General features: G+C 35.7%; 1 protein-coding gene across 1 annotated transcript in view; it reads right to left on the reverse strand.

The window, feature by feature from the left end:
- Positions 1-21,654, reverse strand: part of LOC138703155 (insulin-like peptide receptor) — a 722,445-nt gene that overhangs the window by 354,122 nt on the left and 346,669 nt on the right. The window contains exon 4 of the mRNA XM_069830809.1: positions 2,100-2,148. The gene's annotated coding sequence lies outside the window, so the exon portion shown is untranslated. The remainder of the gene's footprint in view (positions 1-2,099; positions 2,149-21,654) is intronic.

The raw sequence follows: 21,654 nt of genomic DNA on the forward strand, positions 1-21,654 counted from the left end.
TACCGGTGACATTACATCTAATTTTAGCAAACAGCCACACAAGAAATGGCCAGTTGCTATGTTGATACTTAAAATAATAATTATATTAAAGTTACGTATATTTCCACTAATCTAAAAAAAAATATTTGCAGCTATGTACTTGTAAGAATTTCATTGTTGAAACAAAATTAATGGTTTTTCATGAACTTGTAAAAATTTCTATGGTTAAGTACCTTGTGGCAGCTCACAAATGGTGAGAAGATATATAAATTTAAAATATGATATCGTTGCTAGGAACAACGAGTAGTAAAAATGAACAAAACTCACTAGTCGCTACGGCAATTAGTGACTATAACCTTATTATTTATCTACACTCGTAACGTAGTAGTGTCTTATCACATTCATTTTCAGTGGAATAAGAAGTTGATTACACACTCGTAGTGCAAACTTTCACACTTGTACCATATTAATATACTCAATGCAGAATTCCACTCGTATCGTGCCTAAAAAGTTTCACTTCAAAAATATTCAGGGAGCGTGACGCAGCTAAAACACGCCTATATTTAACGGAATTTAAGTAAGTAAATAAATAAATAAATAAATAAATAAATAAATAAATAGGCCTATATATATCTGCTATTTCTCCCTACTCTGAGACAAATTTTAAATGCGCCTATATTAACGGAATTGAAATAAATAAAATAAATAAATAATGTTTCTTTAAATTTTCTGTTATTTCTCCCTACTCCGAGATAAATTTAAAAAACGGAATTAGGAAAGTTCAGGATAACAGAGATGGTTTAGAACTGAACGGGTTACATCAGCTTCTTCTCTATGCGGATGACGTGAATATGTTAGGAGAAAATCCACACGCGATTAGGGAAAACACGGAAATTTTACTTGAAGCAAGTAAAGCGATAGGTTTGGAAGTAAATTCTGAAAAGACAAAGTATATGATCATGTCTCGTGACCAGAATATTGTACGAAATGGAAATATAAAAATTGGAGATTTATCCTTCGAAGCGGTGGAAAAATTCAAATATTTTGGAGCAACAGTAACAAATATAAATGACACTCGGGAGGAAATTAAACGCAGAATAAATATGAGAAATGCGTGTTATTATTCGGTTGAGAAGCTTTTGTCATCTAGTCTGCTGTCAAAAAATCTGAAAATTAGAATTTATAAAACAGTTATATTACCGGTTATTCTGTATAGTTGTGAAACTTGGACTCTCACTTTGAGAGAGGAACAGAGATTAAGAGTGTCTGAGAATAAGGTTCTTAGGAAACTATTTGGGGCTAAGAGGGATGAAGTTACAGGAGAATGGAGGAAGTTACACAACACAGAACTGCACGCATTGTATTCTTCACCTGACATAATTAGGAACATTAAATCCAGACGTTTGAGATGGGTAGGGCATGTAGCACGTATGGGCGAATCTAGAAATCCATATAGAGTGTTAGTTGCGAGACCGGAGGGAAAAAGACCTTTGGGGAGGCCAAGATGTAGATGGGAGGATAATATTAAAATGGATTTGAGGGAGGTGGGATATGATGATAGAGACTGGATTAATCTTGCACAGGATAGGGACCGATGGCGAGCTTATATGAGGGCGGCAATGAACCTCTGGATTCCTTAAAAGCCATTTGTAAGTACGTATATTTAACGGTATTTAAATAAATAAATAAATATAATTATATAAACAAATAAATAAAGACATAAATAAATAGATAAATAGGTAAGTAGGTGAGTGAGTGAGTGAGTAAATAAATAAATAGGTAAATAAATAAATAATATTTCCTTAAATTTTCTGCTATTTCTCTCTACTCCGAGACAAATTGTTCTACGTCTGAAAGCGCAGATTGGGTTAGAATATATAGTGGTTTATTTTATGTTTCTGTCAGATATTATAAAAATAATGAAAACTGGCGTTATAAAGAAGACAGCATGAAATTAAAAAAAAAAAAACTATTATACTGATAGTGGTCCTGCTCCTCTGCCTACCACGCTTCTTGATATGTTCCCTAATTCCACTGAATACGTTCATGGCTGTATCATGAGCTATATACGGTAGCTGACTAACAATCCGAGAACTGGTTTATTTTAAAACACAACTCACCATACACGATCGCACTGCTTACACGTATTCCAAACTCCCCATGCACCATCTGAAACATTAAAAAATATTGTCAGTATTTATTATTACACACAAGAGCATTTATATTCTACTAGTACGCTACAAAATTTCCATTTCATCATAACAGAACAGCGTGAAAATATTTCAGTGAGCCATCTTTCTATGGGAGCTATATAATGAACCTTGCAGGAAGCAAGCAACCACGGGAATTCCTGAAGTTAGCCCGTACTCGTGAAAATTAAGGAATACGGGAGCATCGCACAAGATATGCAAGATGATTTGATATGTACTTTCTGCGTTTCTGCTCCATATCTCTGCAAGGTGAGGTCACAGTCTACTATATACAGTCACGAAGCTTGAGCTTAGAGGGTGCTAGAAACAATAGACTGTGACGGTTCTATTTTGCATTGCCTGTAATGAGGCGATATTAGCGATCCTAGTTGTGAGCAACTAACTAATGTTTGCATATTTACTACGTATTGAGCTTCGCGACTGTATATACTAGACTGTGGTGAGGTACTGTCGGGAGAAGCGTGGTCGGGAACAGAATTCCAGCAGCATGCTCATGGCTGGGCAACTCGTGCTCACAAAGTGCTGAAAATCTTGACGTAAAGAAAGACAGACGGAGCCAGCCGCAGCAACTAGAAGTTGTTTGTATTTATGCTGCAGAAACAGTCCACTGCCACGGTGCGCTGTGGCGGCTCTTACAGGTTGTCGTGACGTCTAATGATTTGTATATCAGAATGACGCACGGTACTATGATTATAGTAGTTTTATATACACAAATACTAAAATTCTATTGTTGCCAAGCTTTCTTAATTACAATACGATATTATGTAGTACTGAAAACATAATTGAACAGTATCGTTTCAAGCTAAAACAAATACACCGCTAACTGTAGCACTTATTTATTATTATACTATCTGTTAATATTTATCTTATTTGAAACATAGAACGTGAGAGCTTACAAGTGTTTATACATGAAAGAGTATGCTTCTTATTTTTAGAAGATATTATCCTATATTCCTAAACAATCAAAAATTCAAGGAAGTAATTGTTTTACATGACATGGAAAATAAAATAAACTTACCCCTGAGATCTTTTTGTACGTTTAGAGTTTTGATATTTCTTTCTTGCATTAAAATCTGATTCAAATTTGAAAGCATTATGTGGAAGCAAATATGATTACTAGACAGGAGGCAAATAAGAATAGATTTGGAAATTCTGACTTAGGTAGCATAACGAGCAGTTAGATTTCTGATAACGTGCTGACGACATGTGATATCGGTCTCACATTAAGTTATATTTCACGAATATTTTCGAGTTATATAAAAAGTCATCTTCAGCAAACAAAATTGAACACAGGTGATGGCTATACAATAATATATGCATTACAAAAACATGCATGCCCATTATGCAAGAGCATAACTGTGGCTCTAAGTCACAACAGCATAAAATACTGTATGAGTTAAAATAATCTTGTAAAAAGCGACCACACTTGGATTAATTCCATAAGTGTTGTGTGATTAATAACAAACTGTGTACCGATATTTAAAATTAAATTTAAAATATTTAAGGATGCTATTCATAGACATTTCGCTAGCCCGCGCTACGAGCGTGCTAAACTAGTCACGACTATCGACTGATTATTTGTACAGGATTCATATCATATCATATCGCTAACACTGGTTTATGAATACGAAAAACATTAATTCGCTGATCATCCACCGGAAGCCCGCGCTAAGAATGTCTATGAATATGGCCCTAAAAGTTTAAAACGACGGAATGTATCCATATGTAATGCAATGTTTTTAATAAGTTCAATTTAATTGTCACAGACAGACAAAACAGGTTAAAGGAGAGTAATGTTGAAATATGTTCTGTGTTGAATTTTCAATGAGTGTATTTAAAGGAAATGAAACGATTTTTGTCTTGAATACTGATTTGATTTTAAATGCATATCGGACTCTATGTTAGCGGGTCCTTACCTTTTGGAATGCTTATTAATGTTCACCATTTCATTGTAATTCTAGGGTATATGTGCCTTTACTTATTTATTATTTTAAAGAATTTTATCAGCAAAATGCAGTTAAGTCACTTGTTAAAACATTGATGACATTGAATTTCTACCAAAAGACTTTCCATAAAAAATGTTCCATTCCACAGCGTTACAAAATACTAAATTCTAATATTAAAAATGTTATGAAGTGCTAATTCTAATTTTTTAAATGCTAAATTTTTAATTTTAAGTTTCTAAAAATCTACCATATACTTTTAGACAAATGTAATCATAAGGCATTTCACTGGGATCATCAGGCTAGTTTTAAATTTTTATGTAACTTTTAACCGCAAGATATTTAATCACCATCACTTCAATCATCGGGCTATTTTTAGGTTTATAACCTGAATATATGTCCAATGGTTATTCCGGATAATAACAAGGATCTGTTCTTGAGAACAGATAGGAAGCCTTATCCTCACACCTTATGACTCATTGAATCTCCGTAACGCTTACAACTGCAGTTGACATGATGGCGGAAGTACTAAAGCAATATATTTTGTTAAAAGACATTATATCGAGGTCGAAGTCGGTACGTTTTTACAAACTCCACATCCGGCTTCGACTCCACCCAGAATTGCTTTCGATTCTGACAAATCATTCTTGCATGGCATAAACATATAATATCATAAAAAGGGTGTAAAATTATAGCTTATATCGAATGTCGTCTCTTAAAATATCTTACCTAATTTTCCTTTAAACTGACAGTGAGTATTCACTATTCCGTGTTTTGAAATTAGGACCTTCTTCAATAATGGTTAATGGAATCTGTCTAGTATCTATTTCCAATTAAAGTTCGCTAATAAAATATCCTGATATATGTTCCCTATTGCTGAAAATATCCAGCATACTGTTACTTTACGTTCCTGCATTGACGGAAATTTGGCGTACTGTTCCCTAAAATTAATTTTGATATTTTTTTAAAAAGGCAACTTAATATCGCAGTAACTTCACAGCTACAGAAATATTTAAGTGTGAATTTTGTTGTACTTAAACTTAATTAATCATTAATAAAGTAAATGAAAACTCAGAAACTCTCAGACGCACTATCACCCTTCTCTTTTTCCTTCATCCCCAGACGCAACCCTCACACTTCTCTTCTTTCTTCATCCCCAGATGCAACTCTCACACTTCTCTTCTTTCTTCATCCCCAGATGCAACTATCACACTTATCTTCTTCTTTCGTCCCCAGACGCAACTCTCACAATTTTCTTCTACCTTCATCCCCAGACGCAACTATCACTCTTCTCTTTTTTTTTATCCCCAGACGCAACTATCATCCTTTTCTTTCTTTATCCCCAGACGCAACTATCACCCTTCTCTTTCTTTAACCCGAGACGCAACTATCACCCTTCTTTCCTTCCGTCATCCCCAGACGCAACTGTCACCCTTCTCTCCTTCCATTTTCCTCAGACGCAACTATCACCTCGTCATAGGTTTATAAGCAAAACGCATTAAGTTAAAAATATTACTTCTGAGAAACATAATGTATGTGTATAAACAACTTGGAAAATTAAATACACATAAAGAAAACTTACTAAAAATAATACAGTATTTTGAGGATTCATTTCAAACGCCTTTTTCTCAGAAGTAATATTGACTTAATGTGTTTTGCTTAAGCCGACTGTCCTTTCTTTCATGAAATAAAGATCTACCAATGCGACGATGTGGAGAAATAATGCGAAAAGAGAATAGTCAAATAAACAAAGAATTCCTCATCTGGATACCAAAAAAAAAAAAAAAAAAGTGACTACGCCCGATTAGGAGGGAATGAAAAAACAGCAGCATGCAGAAAAGAAACAGAAGATAAATTTTTAGATCGTGATCTCTAAGTCAGGATGACGAAACCTGTTAAAGCCAGATATATTCTGTAAAATCAAAGTGGGCACGTATAATAACTTACAATAATAATATAATACCCTCAAATGCACTATAATTAACGAAGAAAAATTGAATGAGATGTTTTGAACATGAGCCAATGTCAGTGTCAACAAGAGAATATGGATTAACAGCAGTAAATTGCAATGTTGCCAACCTGTGTGGAATTTGTATTGCTGTGTGGACTGATTGGTTGTGTGGAGTTTATGTGAAATTTTCACAGCTGGGCCCACTAAATTTTTAGTAAATTAAAATATAAATATGTATGTGAAAAAACCGGTACAATTGACTCTAGGGGGCAGAGGCTAATTGGGATTTCCCGGTTTCTGGTCGGATCAAAAACTCTGATAGAACTGATATTTAACCCTTACGGTGAATTTCGGTAAAGTCCGGAGGGCCTAATTAGTCAAATTCACTCTCCTCACATCCACGCTGAGGCCCCCTGGGATCTTTTAAGATGCGAAAGAGAGAGTGGTGTGTGGAAAGCAATTGCAAGCTACCGCATTTATCTTTCCCAAGAGAAACTGCTTACGACAAAGTGAAGAGAAGCATTTGAAATGTGGATATGGGGAAGAATGGAACGTGTGAAGTGGACAGACAGAATAAAAAATGAAGCTGTGTTGGAAAGAGTGGGTGAAGAAAGAATGATGCTGAAATTCATCAGGAAGAGGAAAAGGAATTGGTTCGTTCACTGGCTGAGAAGAAACTGCCTTCTGAAGGAAGGAATGGTGAAGGGGAGAAGAGTTCGAGGCAGATATATAGGCGACATTAAGATATACTCATATATGGATCATATGAGGAGACAAAGAGGAAGGCAGATAAATAGGAAAGATTGGAGGAAGCTGGGTTTGCAGTGAAAGACCTGCCATTGGACAGAACACTGAATGAGTTGACTCTAGAGTAGCCGTAGGTGGATTATCTAAACCGCGCTTAATCGGTAGGGGCTGGCTAGGTTGAATTTTGTCATCCTTTTAGAAGTTTTTGACCTTTTTTTTTTATAGACTTTCTCCGGGCTTTCAGAGTTCTGATTGTAAGTGGCAATGAAATACTGGACACCACTAATGGATTCTGACAGTTGCCTGACAGTGAACTTGAAGGGGATGGTGTAGATTTCGAAGACAAATTTTTACCGATGGTATGGATCACGTTGAGAGGGTAATAGCAATAATCTCAGTCACTTGTCTGGTTTTCCCCGTCTCTCTACTCTGCTCCCCGTTACAATGCATTTTCTGTTAACTAAGATTAAATAGTTTAATATATATTAATAATTGATTAAATGGCGATCTTACTCGTGTTAATTGTGTAAGCATGTGCGGCTTACAGCTGTTTCGGTGTTTCTTCACACCATCCTTAGAGCCTACTAGATCTCGGGTCATCTCGAACTTCGCTGCCTGTTGTGTGGGTGCGTTCGATTGTTGAAAAGTGTTGAAATGTGGTGTCAAATAGTGTGTGTGTTCTGAAATTGATCTGTGTGTTGAGAATTTGATCAGGGTGTGTTTTGGTGTGTCTATTTCATATTGTTCTAGTGTGTTGAGTTGAGAGAGTTGAGAGAGTGTGAGAGTTGAGAGAACACACACACTATTTGACACCACATTTCAACACTTTTCAACAATCGAACGCACCCACACAACAGGCAGTGAAGTTCGAGATGACGCAAGATCTAGTAGGCTCTGAGGATGGTGTGAAGAAACACCGAAACAGCTGTAAGCCGCACATGCTTACACAATTAACACGAGTAAGATCGCCATTTAATCAATTATTTATATTCAAGTGTTAAAAGTAGTGCACAAAAGATTCAACATGGATTAATATATATTATATTTAAATAAATAATACTGAGTATAAATAAATATATAAATAATATATGTATAATACATACACAAGTTTAAACACTATATAAACAACTTTTATGTAGTGGAAGATAGGTCTACTTTTAAAAGTAGTGTAGCGATAATAAAAGCATGAATACCGCGGGACACTAAACCAGTGTTTGAATGCAGTAAGCTATGTAAGTATAGTACATTAAATAACATATCTATATATTCAGTATGATTATAGTGCACAAAAATGTATTCTGTAGTCATGTGAGGAATTGTGTGGGATTTGGTTGTTACGTGGGTGGATTTTAATGTTGCTAATCTGTCAGCACTGGTAAATTAGAATTTGTATATAGGTCTAAACAAACTTAAAACTGTATCTACCACTCGTCAGGAATTGAATCCCGGTCTTCTGGATTAAAGCAACAGGAAATACTGCCACTTAAACCATAGAAGATTTGCAGCTTACTTTCCTGTTGAGAATCTTTAATGAAAGGCATTTTATACAAAGGGCTTTTCAGTCAAGGCCTCTCTCTCTTAGTGCGGTGTCTGCTAGTATTGTTAATTGTTTCAGGATGTACCCGACGAACAAGTCACTATTATCTCGTGCTAATGACTTGTACTTATACCTGCTTGGCTTGTTTCTTTGGAGAGTGTATTTAGTTATCGACTCGCTAGGATTTAAAGCCGTTTGAATTCTGCTTTCATCCTCAATGCCATGTAAGGTAGCGTTTCCTGTCTGGAAATTTTCCTTTATATCTAAAATTCCTGCGGTGATCGGTAACAATGAAAAATATTTTACTAAGCGCGATACACTGCTCCGTCATAGTAGAATGCGTTTGAGTCTAAGAAAGCAGAAAACAGTACAATGTGGTCTGTTGTGACGAGAATCCAAGCCCCCGCATACCGAAAGGCATCGTCGCAAACACTTTCAAGTATGAATATTTCTGACAAAATAATATTATTCATCGCCTTGAAAACGGCACAAATGTTAAGGATATTGCTGGAGAGAGTAAGGTAATATTTATTTGTTTTTTTTTTTAATTAATTTAATCCTTTATTTATTGATTTATATCTTTATTCCGTCAATAATTAATTAATTAATTAATTTTAATTCGTTCATTCACTTCTTTCCATCCTTCATAAATTCACTCACTCACTCACTCTCTCACCAAGTTAACTCCAAGTTAACATAGGGGCTTTCTCCGGGAGCCCGGTTCCCTGTGGCATCCCAACAAATCTCCATTATTTATCATATCATCGCGAGTGTAGCGTTGACCAACCTCCTTTGGTGCACCCTGGGTTACGACTGTGTCGGTATATTGGTCTAGAACTTCACTTCCCGCACTTGCACTCCTTATGGGTCAGGGGCGGCTATTCAGGTGAAGTAGGTGAAGTGCCACTTCACCTATTTATGTGTAAAATTTTGTCTCTTATTAATAATTAATTCTAGTTACTACCGGTACCGTATTTCTAAAATAAAATAAAAGTTTTCTTTTCAGTCGTTTTGAACAGTGTTTAGTTGTATAAGTAGTACCTGTAACCGTCCGCTGAATAGAATAATGTCAACTGGTACGAGCGTCTAGCGGTGTCTATAGAACTTACAATACTGTAGAGGTGAAATTATTTGCAGCGTATTCCGAATCTCACCGGTCCGGTGGCATCAGTGACGTCACGTTGGAGCGAAATAAGGAACAAAACTGCTGGAAGGATCGATGGCTGTCATGGCGACTGTACAAGTTGTTGTCTGTGCTACGCTAGCAAAATTTTGCGAAATTTTCGTACTCCCATCTCGTTCAAAGAAAAGATAGCATAAACAATTTATTTCTTGAACCGGTAGTAATAACGGGTCCGTTGACATGTTCGCTCATAATCCATTAACATATTATTGTTTTTACGTTGTGCTCATTACAAACAATACAGCAGAACTAAAGCAGAACACACCGCCATGACACAACAGTGCACGATGTTATTCGTCTGCTAATTCCCGCCCTATACAAGAACCAATCAGATTCACTGTTGGCGGCTGATGGAGACTGCCACCACCTCTGCAAGTTGATGGCACCGGTGCGACACCGGTGGAGCATCAATGACGTCATCGGTGGAATTCGGAACACCGTGATGCCATCGGATTGCTCACCGATGAGATTCGGAATACGCTTTTGGGCTCCCATTCTCATACAGAACTTGGTTTCCATGGTAACATGACGTCACGCACTAAAGAAAGATTGTATGAGTGAAGTGCGTTTCTGAGTCTTTCAGCTACGAAGAACTGTCAGACTTGTAGATGGAGTAACCAGTTTGCAGATCTAACGGTACTAATAATAGAGAAGGGTTGAAGCTGGTCTCCAAGGCCGGAGGCTATTGTTGAAGGGCTGTGAAATTTTACAGCATGTACTACTTGACTCGAGAATAGTATTCTCATTCCTTGTGTCCAAACAGCTGTAAATTAGCTGGCTGCATGTTATTTTATCAGGAATACACCCCACATACATTCGCAAAGTTTAAAAGTTGTTTTCCGCGGCGTGTATTGTTTCTTCTCATGAGCTCATGAGCTTGCCGGTTTTGTTCCAGCTCTTATATTTTGAAAGTTTAACGCGCGCGTAAATGTGCACATGTAGTTTAATACTGTGTACTATTATGTTAACTTATTAGAGCTAGGATTCGTATGTACTAAAACCTAATATTTTTAGTCGGTATAGTTTATAAAAATGCAAGTCATGCCCCCCACTCCTTATACTTGCCATTCTTGTCATTCAGTATTTCCATTATTTAGCGCTAAGGGTCTTTAATCCTCTTAACCACCACTTACAAAATACCAGAGGTTTAAAAGCTGTATTGTCTAGTCCTTGTGACTTTTCTTGCATTTCGAATCTTTCAACCAGGCTTAAAACCTTCTTAACCGGCATCACATCGACTCAACACTAGACGGCGTCATTCTAAACTTATACTACATATAAATCCTAGCTCTACTTATTACTTAAGTTAATGTATTTAGAGTATGTTAGTGATAAGTGTATATAGTGTATTAATCCTATACCATAGTGTATATTATATGCTTAATTACTATAGTGCTACTATACAAACACTTGGGTACCAGTACACAGAAAATATAGATGAATGAGTGCGAAATGACACGGTTTGTAATATATTAGAAATTCCGTTTTGTAGACTTAAATATGAGGATAAAAAATATGTTTTAAACTCTCGACGACTTACAGTTCCACTTGTTCTTTGTTTTAAAACGTGCTAAGAAAATAGAGAAGTTGTATTAAATAACTTAAAAAAATTCTTCCGATGAAAGAAACTTTTCTGTTTGAAAATATTGAAAATTTCACTCAGAATGCTACATCACTAAAAGATAGGAGGATTGACTTGGTATGCAAGAAATTGGATGAGTCCTGAAATAAATTAATTTTCTTGCATATGTTCTAGAACTAGTAAAATTGTACTTAGTTTACGAATAGTAGTTCTACTCATTATATTGGTAAAACTGTTCATGCATTTAGTATGTGAACAGCACTTCAGCTCTTTTTTTTTACTGTGAACCGCTACTGTTATGGGTGAATGACGAACAGCCAAGTACCCGCCATTGGGGGGGGGGGGAAGACTTCGAATGCATGCGATATATATATTTTTTTTTACAATAATGTAGTTACATTAGGGCTATGAAGCGTCTAGATCAGGTAACGGATTGCTTCCAAAGGGTTCCCCCCCTTATTATGTTTGAGCTCTGAATTACAACTGGATCAGCCATTAGGGCCTATAGCCTACACTATTACTATACATATGTAGCAGGACATTAACATGCAATTTAACACAGAACAGCACTGAAACTGTATTCTAATACAGTAGCTAGGCCTACAAGGAGAAAATAATAACAGAAACTGATTGACTGACCACCGTTTCCATTTCTGTGTTCGAGTTAGGATTTTGAGAGGTGACGTAGCCATATATAAATTACATACCCTACTTGTTGTGCTATCACACTTCATTACCTTCGGTCCGTGCTCGACTCCACTACAATTCACATTCTATCTTCACAGCTTTCATCAGTTTTCAACTGCTTCATATATTGTATTTTCTACATGTGTTTATTAAAACAGAAACTTTCCCAAAAAGACTTAGAAGGAAACTAATCAACATTGCGATCTAGGCGGCATAATGAGATTCTTTGTCCTGTAGACAATAGGAAGGGCTTCAGACACGTGTATTTGTTAACATGCGGAGTCTTTTTGTATGAAATGAAAAATAGGTGAACTCTGCGATAAGTACTGCATTGTCAGAGATTCTTTGTAATTTTTCAGGAATAATGACAAAACCAAATGTTAGTGGTACTTTTTAATAATCTAGGCAATAAAGTTACAAAATTTACGGAACTAGCAAGTTTTAGAGAGATTATTTTCTGAAATAAATTTTAAATGCTCGGTCATAACAAACATTTGTTTATACACCGTGTCTCGCTTAGAGGGGTAAAGAAATAAGTGATAATTTCAAGTGTAAATAATGGTTTATTAACATGCCTTTTTACATAACTTGATGTAAAAACTGTCTGAGTTTCGGAGAATGCTCAAAGCAACTCGATGTGTGCGCCTTGAGTTGCCCTGCAGACATCTAAACGGTATTCAACCTCCCGTCAAGTGTTCTCTAGCATTTGTGGACTCACTAGCGCAGCTGTATTTGTGATGTGTTGCCTCAGTTCCTCCAAAGTATTAGCTCTTCCTCTTTGGTACACAGCATCTTTCACAAAGCCTCAGAAAAAAAAAAGTCCAAGGGAGTCAGATCGGGTGACCTGGTTGGCCAGGCAATGGGTCCTCGTCTTCCGATCCACCTATCCATGTACGACGAACACGGCGTTGTACTCGCGTAACAGATTTTTCTTCTACTACCCATATCACACATTGAACTTTCTGTTGTGGTGTCCACATGTTGAACATGGCGTGTTCTCCTACAAAATGGCGCCAGGCTTGTTTTAGCAACAAACAAACGAAAGTTTCGCATGCAGTTGTTTTCATACTTTGTTGCATAAACTTGGACAGTTTCTCTGTCTTGTCAGATGTAAATCTCAACGATATCTTTATCTGGTTTTAAGTGGTGAGCATTTATTTCTCGATCCCTCTGAGCGGAACACGGTGTACAGTTCAATTAAAACTACTTTTATTTAAATAACTTGTTCTGCGAAAGCTAATAAAGATGCTGAGAAGCCGTGTTGATTAAGAACTTGTTAGAGGATAACCTAGAACTGAGGAACACAAGAGTTTAAATGTGAGCCTTCAAATATCTGTTATAAAATGAACAGTGATTATTTTAAAGCGATTATTGTTAATATTAATTCGTTTTAATTGAATTACGAGTATGTATATGGATTATTTCAGTTTCGCAAACCAGCTATAATGGCTGGGGGGATCATCATGCTAACCACACGATACCTCCATTCTGGTTGCATGATAGTCCACCTCTGCTTCGGCATGTGGATGTGAGGCCAGCAACCAGCTGATCGGTCTTGGCCCAGCAAAGGGCTGTAGCGCCATGGATTTACTTTACTATATAAATACTTAGGTATAATTATTGATAATCATTTAAAATGGAATAATCATATTCATTATATTTGTAATAAATTACGTAAAACATTATGTTACTTTGTTATTCTAAGAAATATTTTCTCACTTAACTGTTTACGTATAATTTATTTAGCATTATTTCAATCTATATTTATGTATGGTATTATAGGTTGGGGTGGAACTTATAAATCCAACCTTTATCCGTTAATTTTACTACAGTATTTTACAGTATTAAAAATCTGTTTAAAAAAGCAGAAAGATTACCCAACTGAATTGTTGTTTAAACATTTCAAAATTTTCAACATTAAACAAATGTATTATTTTATTTTATTAAAATATTTTCATAGAAATTTTAATAACTTTGAAAGGTATATACATAAATATAGAACTAAAAATATGAATTCTCTGCGTTTGTCTGAACCAAAATGTAAAATCAATGCAGCTTTTTATCATAGCATGAGTCAAGGTCCCAGATTATTAAACAAATTTTATTCCAATAATATTTCAACCACGAATCCTCTCCAAATTAATAAAAAAAATAAAATAAAAAATTTGTATTGGATTTATAGTATCGGTTTAAACATATTAAACACTGTATTCACTCTCAATTTTAATTTTATTTTTGTCTGTATTGGAATCCCCTCATTCAGGAGTGAGCTAGTTTATCTTTCATTGTATTTATTAATTTGTATTCATTTCAAACTTACTAGCAATAAAAATAAATAAATAAAATAAATATGGATTAGTTATACCTTGATAGGTATTAAGAGGTCAGAAGGTGGTAAACAGATAGCCAAGGATAGAGGACATTATGCATCAGTTGTGAAGGCGGAAATGGCAAAACTTTGAGGACTATATGACAAAAAAAGAAGAAGGTTTTTATATATCTGGCAATCTTGCCACTTATCCATCTTTATATTATACTGGTACTTACATTATTTTGGTTTTTCAAGTTGAACGAAATGTTATAATAGCCTATATAGATCTTAATGGTTATTTGCGACACTGTCGCTTAATTCTTACGCCGATAAAGGAAGGCCTTTGAGTCTACAGATAGTAAATAAGGTTATTGGTTGCAGTGTTCCTCTATTGTTGGATAAGAAATTAAAAACAACATTAATTTGCCTTAATAATGAGCACCGATATGCCCGGCTAAATCTTAAAATAATTTTGCCTTGAAACTTTTATTGCATATTTAAATACGAATGTACAGTCTCACAAAAATACATCACATAAAATTTAACGTCACAATAAAATAATACAGTATTCTCTCAGAGCCAGATACAAAAGCCTATGAGGTGGTGTAACTTACAGAGTATATGTTCGATAAATGTGATAAATGTACATATATTTATATTCTAAACTTTAAAAACTTGTTAGCAAAAGAATATTAGTGTCACGAATACGTTTACGCGTTTCGTAACAAATCAGTTTCTTTATTATGATGGTGCGAATTACATTACACAATAAAATGTAAATAGTGAGTTAAAATGCGTGAGATATTGACAATTTATAGAAATATGATCTAATAATAATAATAATAATAATAATAATAATAATAATAATAATAATAATAATGTGTCCCTTATCACCTACTCATTTTAATTTGTACCTGGACGAAGCCGTAAGAGAATGGCAGAACAATTTAAAAACACATTATTTTATAGATAATATCATTTTAGATTACTTACTTTTCGCAGACGACCAGTTGGTGTTGGCTGATTCTGAAGACAACCTACAGAGAGCAGTCCATCTGTTGAGAATTGTTGCTAATAACTACAATCTAAAAATATCACACAGGAAAACTAAAGTATTTGGCTTCTGCGGAAATAATACAATAAGAACTAAAATTGTAATAGAGGATAAGATGATTGAACAAGTAAATTCTTTTACTTACCTTGGATGCGATCTCTCTTACATATCCTCCACAGACGTAGAAAACAAGTTAAATAAATTTTTAAGACTCATTGGTACAATTAAACGTACACTCATAAATAAAGTCGACAGAAAAACTGTACTCAAATTTTACAAGACACTGGCAATTCCGACATTGTTATATGGTTCAGAAACGTGGATTCTGACTAGAGCCCAACAGAGAAGAATTGAGGCCGCCGAGATGAGACTCTTAAGGCCACTAGCAGGATTTAGATTACAGGACCATAAGAGAAACGAAGATATACGTCGAGAACTGAATATCGAGAGTGTAATAACTATAATTGAAAAATATAGAAATAATTGGTACGACCATATAACAAGAATGCCCAACGACAGGATACCTTTCAGAACATGGTGTTATAGACCTACACGAAGAAGACGAGTGGGAAGACCAAAGAGACGTTGGAGAGACCAGTTTGATGGATAAAATTCTGGAGGCGGAACATGCCATCGGCCTAAACCTTGAAGTTATTGATGATGATGATGATGATGATGATGATGATAATAATTATAATTATACTATAGCGAAGTATAGAACATATGATAAACACAATTTTTAGATACACACACAAAAGTGAGAAAATTATGATAATAAGCAGAGACTGGAACTTTGGCAGAATGCCTTTTAAAGCTTTGGTTTTTCTGGACCGACGCATGCGAGTTGCGAGGCCCGCCTCACACAAATCCGGACTAGGCAAGAGATACTGTTCTCCATCCAGGAGATCAACCGTAAAAGGAATGTGCTTACTATTGCGTCATCTATTGGAACGAAGTAGATAGATAATATTACCGTTATAACGTCAGTTCAAAAAAACATGCGCTCTCCTGCATATGTTATTTCCTGTATGGAGGGATTAAAAGACCAGGAGATTAACCGTGATCTAATTTTGTAACTAGGGTAATATAAATATGTGTGTATCAATGTTATAATTTGTGCTGTGAGAGCTAGCCAATGGAGATACGAGTACCCACATGTGTGACCTTATGACATCTTATGACATCAACATTCATTCACAGCATTACCGCGCTTCGTCTCATTTCCCAGAGATTTTCTCGTGGTTGGAGTACAGTAGTGAGTGGTTTCTATAAATGCAAGGTCTGAGGTACGCAGACCTCGCATCTCGCAGTTATAGAAACCACTCACTATCTCTCGTGAAGTCCAGATTTGAGCGAGGTGGACCTCGCATCTCGCACGTCGCATACGTCGGTTCAGAAAAACCAAGGCTTTAAATGTGTTAAATCTATCTTCATTTTGAAAGTAAATCTGTACGAATTATACCTTTGTGATTGAAACGTCACGGTTTTATGTTGCCCCTTTTCTGCCTTTTTAAATATAAGTGCCTAATTTACAAAATAGATGCTTTTTTGTCTTTATTTTATTATTTATCTATTATTCATTAATCTATTATTAAAAGTTGCCTACAGGTATATTTTAATTTATTTCTATAACCGCTACAATGAAAGTGACTTCACTGAATGTATATTATTGTCTTTCAGTCAGTTCATATTCACTTTGCAACAATGAGTGCTGCCGTGCAAAAATGTATAACAGTTCTTCTTCAGCTGTAGGGATTAGGCCTATTGGCCTGTTCCGTCTTCCAGGTTTAAATAAGACCTGCAGAACTGTAGCTCCTGAGAGCGACTGCTTTCCTCCTCTTTCTTACCCCATCCAACTTTTCTACCTGTGCGGTCACGGGGTTCTAGTTACGCTCAGCTACATCAACATTCATTCTCGCGGCGAAGTCGATCATCCCCAATACAAGTGGAGTGAGGCTGACGTCATAGTTCCCCTACTTGCGAGTTCTGCAGGCCTGGTTTAAATCATCTGTCCATCTTGTTTTCGGTCTTCCGACATTTCTATATCCTGTTGGTGCATAATCTATAATTTGTTTTGGTAATCTATCATTAGTCATTCTTGTAATTTGTTAGTACCAATTTTGTTTCTGATTTTTAATGTATAACAGTAAGCGTTTTAATTATCGCTTGTGTTTATTTGACAAGGCAACAATGAGTGCTGGTCTAACGTTATTTTTAACGGTTATTTTTCTTTCAGTTTTCATTGCGACGTTGTTGTAGCTAGCTAAATATTTCATATCACAACATATCAGTACAACCAAACACAAAAATGCACTTTCCAAGGCTATTGGGAAGAAGATTTCTTTGCTTCCAACAGTAATTGCAACATCAAGTCGAAAATCTCAATTTGCATTCGACTTAGGCCTACGTAAAGCTTTTCTTGCTGCCGAAATCCCTTTGTGGAAAGTGCAAGGTTGTGGGTCTAGTGCAAGGTTTTTGTAATTACCTTTCATTGTGTATTTTAGCTATTTATAATGTGTTTTTACCTGCCTATTTTAGCTGTTTATGCCTTTTTTCCTGCATATTTTAATGATTCATAATGCCTAAACTTCCGGTCTCTGATAATAAGTAACACTAGTACTTACATGATATAAGGAAAAATTATGTAGATTAACAAAAAATTTAAAATAAGTTAATACGGTAAATCTCACTATAATATCTAAATGTAGGCCTAAAGAATACGTGGAAATATATAACACTTGTCATAACAGTAAGTTAGTTTGGCAACTCGTCTTATGATAATTTTCTAACTTAGCTTTAAAAGATTTCAAGCTTCGGCAGCCATTGACTTCAGTGTTCATTCATGGGGCATGACCGTGCGTAATTGTGTACATAATTTTTTCTCTTCATTACTGCACACAAGTCGGGGCTCAGACTGTTCGCTTTCCTCCCACACAAAGAATCGCTTCTAAAATTAATGCAGTTATCTCTCTATAAAGTGACTTTATAAATCGCTACTGGAAATAACGTTCTTAAAATAGAACAAAACGACTACATTATACGATATCAGGCGGTGCAAGTGTGCCTTGAATTGTTTTATATCGCTCCGGTTCACAGTTCTGAGATATGCAGATCTGGAATAAGATGTTTGCCCTTGAAAGATAGACGTGCCGTTTCGTCACTGGAATAGTGCATTGCTTTCGGCTAAAAAAGTTTCTTCTTATGAAGGATTCACGTTTTTAAATGAAGTTCGACGCTTATTCTTGCGAACGAAACAAGATGAAAAGGATAATATTATATATAATTCGTGTTCTTACTGCGAGATTCTGTTGCCTGTGAATCGTATAACATGTCTTTATTCGTATTGTTGCGTTATAGTTATGTATGTATGTATGTATGTATGTATGTATGTATTTATTCACACTGCAATGGGTATATACCCGGTGGCAGTGGTAACTTATTACACTCAATAAAGACATAATAAATACAATTAATAAAAATACAATTAATAATAATACTAATAATTAATACTAACAATAATTAATAATAATAATAATAATAATAACAGGGAACATCCTAAATTAAATGAAGCACGATCAGTTAAAATAACATTTAAGTAAATCTAATTTGTACCTTAAACCTATGTTCGAACTAAAACCCACGAGTATGATATGATCAAATCTGCACAAGTACCTTTCAACACTACACTCATTTCGCTGTCAACTCACTCACTGCACTGGAACTACGACACATTTCACTGATTCTATCCTGATTTCACTAACACTTCAAAAACATTTCACTGTTCAAATACTTTGCACTGCCACTATAAACTATAAAGCTTCACTGACAGGAACACGTTTCACCTACTCAACACACTTCACTGACACAACATAATTCTTCACTGATAGAACACTTCAATAACAAAATATCAATTACATCCTTTAAATACTGTGTATAATTATCGTCTATTAGTAAAGTCCTTAAGCCTATTTTTAAATACTTTTTGGTTGTTGGTAAAGCCTTTAGTAAGTCTGCAGGTAAAGCATTCCAGTCCCTGATAGTACGATTGAGAAAAGAAAACTTTCCAGTATCCATCCTCTGTCTTCTTTCCCTCAATTTATAAGAGTGGTTGTTCCTTGAAGAGTAATTTGGGGGCTGCAACCTATTTTTTATTTCTCTCCAGGCAGGCTCACCTCTGTAAGTTTTGAACAGTGCGCATAATCGAATTCGCGTTCTCCTGTCCGTGAGTGTGTCCCATTTTAATGGTGAATTTTTCCGACAATACTTGAGAGCCCGTAATAATAATAATAATAATAATAATAATAATAATAATAATAATAATAATAATAATAATAATATACATAAGAGATAATGCTATATTTTCATCGGTAACTTAATATACATATAGAAGACATTAAAGTTATGGCATAACAAACACTAAAATTAAGTGTAGTAGAGTTGATAGCAGAAGGAAGTTTCAGAGTTGCAAATCATTAATTTACTACATGTATATGCGTAATATCGAAATCGCGTAAAATAAAATTGTCAAAATTTATCCTATGAATGAATATTTGATCTGAAATGCGAGCAGAAATACTCTAGACATTCGATCCAAATACTGATTTCGCATCTGTATGACACACAATGTGCTGATGAATTGATGATAATGACGACGATGACGATAATAATAATTATTTTACATTGATATCACGAGGTGCAGTTATGTGTAATAACTAGAGCTAGGAAGTTGGTACCAAAACTGTCAAGTTGTGTGAGCTTGGACTATGTCTTTACCAAATGAAAAGTACAGTAGTAGTGCAGTTCTGAATGTCATTGAACCATAACGACAAACAGATACAGCCGAGTGGTAATCAAACATGTGCTCCAATCGTCCACAGCCTTATAACAAAAAAATAACAAACGAATAATAATAAAAAAAAACAATAATTTCTAATTATAAACTTCGTAACTCCAAATCTAAAATAATTTATCCATAGATATAAAAACAACAGACAAAGTATACAATTATGATTCTAGCCTAATAAATAACATGGCCAATCCAGCGTTATGAAAAACATCTCATTGAGGTAGCCTACTCACGAAAGGAAATGGCATAATGGGTCACCCATCTTATCAGCTCCTCTCGACTGGCCACCTCGCAGCCCTGACCTCAAAACCTGCGACAATGTATTGTGGAGTTTCATCAAGAGCATTGTTGCACTGGAACGGTACGACACCATTTGAATTGATTGACGCCGTGTGACGCGCTTTCGAACAGATTACATTAGCAATACTGAGGCGAATGTCACACCGAATCTGATGATGCATTCTTTTTTGTGAAGAGAATGATAGGGGACAAACTGACCTTTTGAAGACTTAGGACACACAGTTAGTGTAAAGTGCATTTTGATCGGAATTACAAAATAGTGTGTATATTTGAGGTATTTATAGGGAGTAACGGAACTTTGTGCCCACTCTGTACAGTCCATCATAATACACAGAATTCTGAGATATCGGAATGGCTTTCCTGAAATAAGGTAGAGCAAGGAAAGCACAATAAGAACTGAGAAGCAGCTGTACACACGTCGGGAGGAGGAGGGACCTGTCTTCACTAGATCTCAAAGGCAACACAAGTTAATATAAGGGATTTTACTGCTGTGAGGCCTTGGGAATTGAGTGCCATGTCTGCCTTTATCCTGAAAATGGAAGAACCATGCATGCCCTTCGCTACGCTTCGTAAACAGGAGCGGAATTAGGTTTGCTCATGATCGGTTGCCTCCCACAACCTCATCAGAGAATAAAAATCAGGTTTACACGTTTACCGCGATACTCCCCCATTCCGCAGTGACCATGAAGAGTCGCTCACTCCACCCAGCGCAAAGTTTCCTGTTCAATATGCTCCGCAGACACGCGATTCTTCTCCCCGCTCGCTCGCTCGAAGGAGTCGCAGACATCGATACATCTCACGCAAACTACGCAGTTGTCTTGGACAGGCAAAGCAGGTATAATTACACCAGCTCCTTGAGTTAGCCGTTATAATTACCGTTGTAGTTTTCATCTTCATCATCATACTCGAATTTTGATAACCAAAAATCTACTAGAAATTATTCATAGAATGACAATTCCATAAAAAAAAATAATTGAAATTCACAACAAAGTGTACTACTGTACGTTTATTCGTTTCATAGAAAATCACTACTTTTATTATACTGGAAATGACTTTATTGTTTGTAGTTTATTTTAATAATATATTATTAAAATATGTACATAACTTACTACACTAGAAATTATTCATTGAGATTACTGAAAATCTTACGGGAAGGCTGATTTCATCACCTTTCGATGTTTAAGCGTTGCTATTCAGGCGCACATGGATAGAAAGTTTGTTGTGGAAAGGGTTGTGGACTGCAGCATGATTTACGGTATTTCTCGACAGAGGCCAGTGGAGTCCTGCAGCTCGGAGCGCCACTTGTACTTCTGCTGCATTCGTA

This window comes from Periplaneta americana, chromosome 7, assembly GCF_040183065.1.
Source record: "Periplaneta americana isolate PAMFEO1 chromosome 7, P.americana_PAMFEO1_priV1, whole genome shotgun sequence".
NCBI classification, from domain to species: Eukaryota; Metazoa; Arthropoda; class Insecta; order Blattodea; family Blattidae; genus Periplaneta; species Periplaneta americana.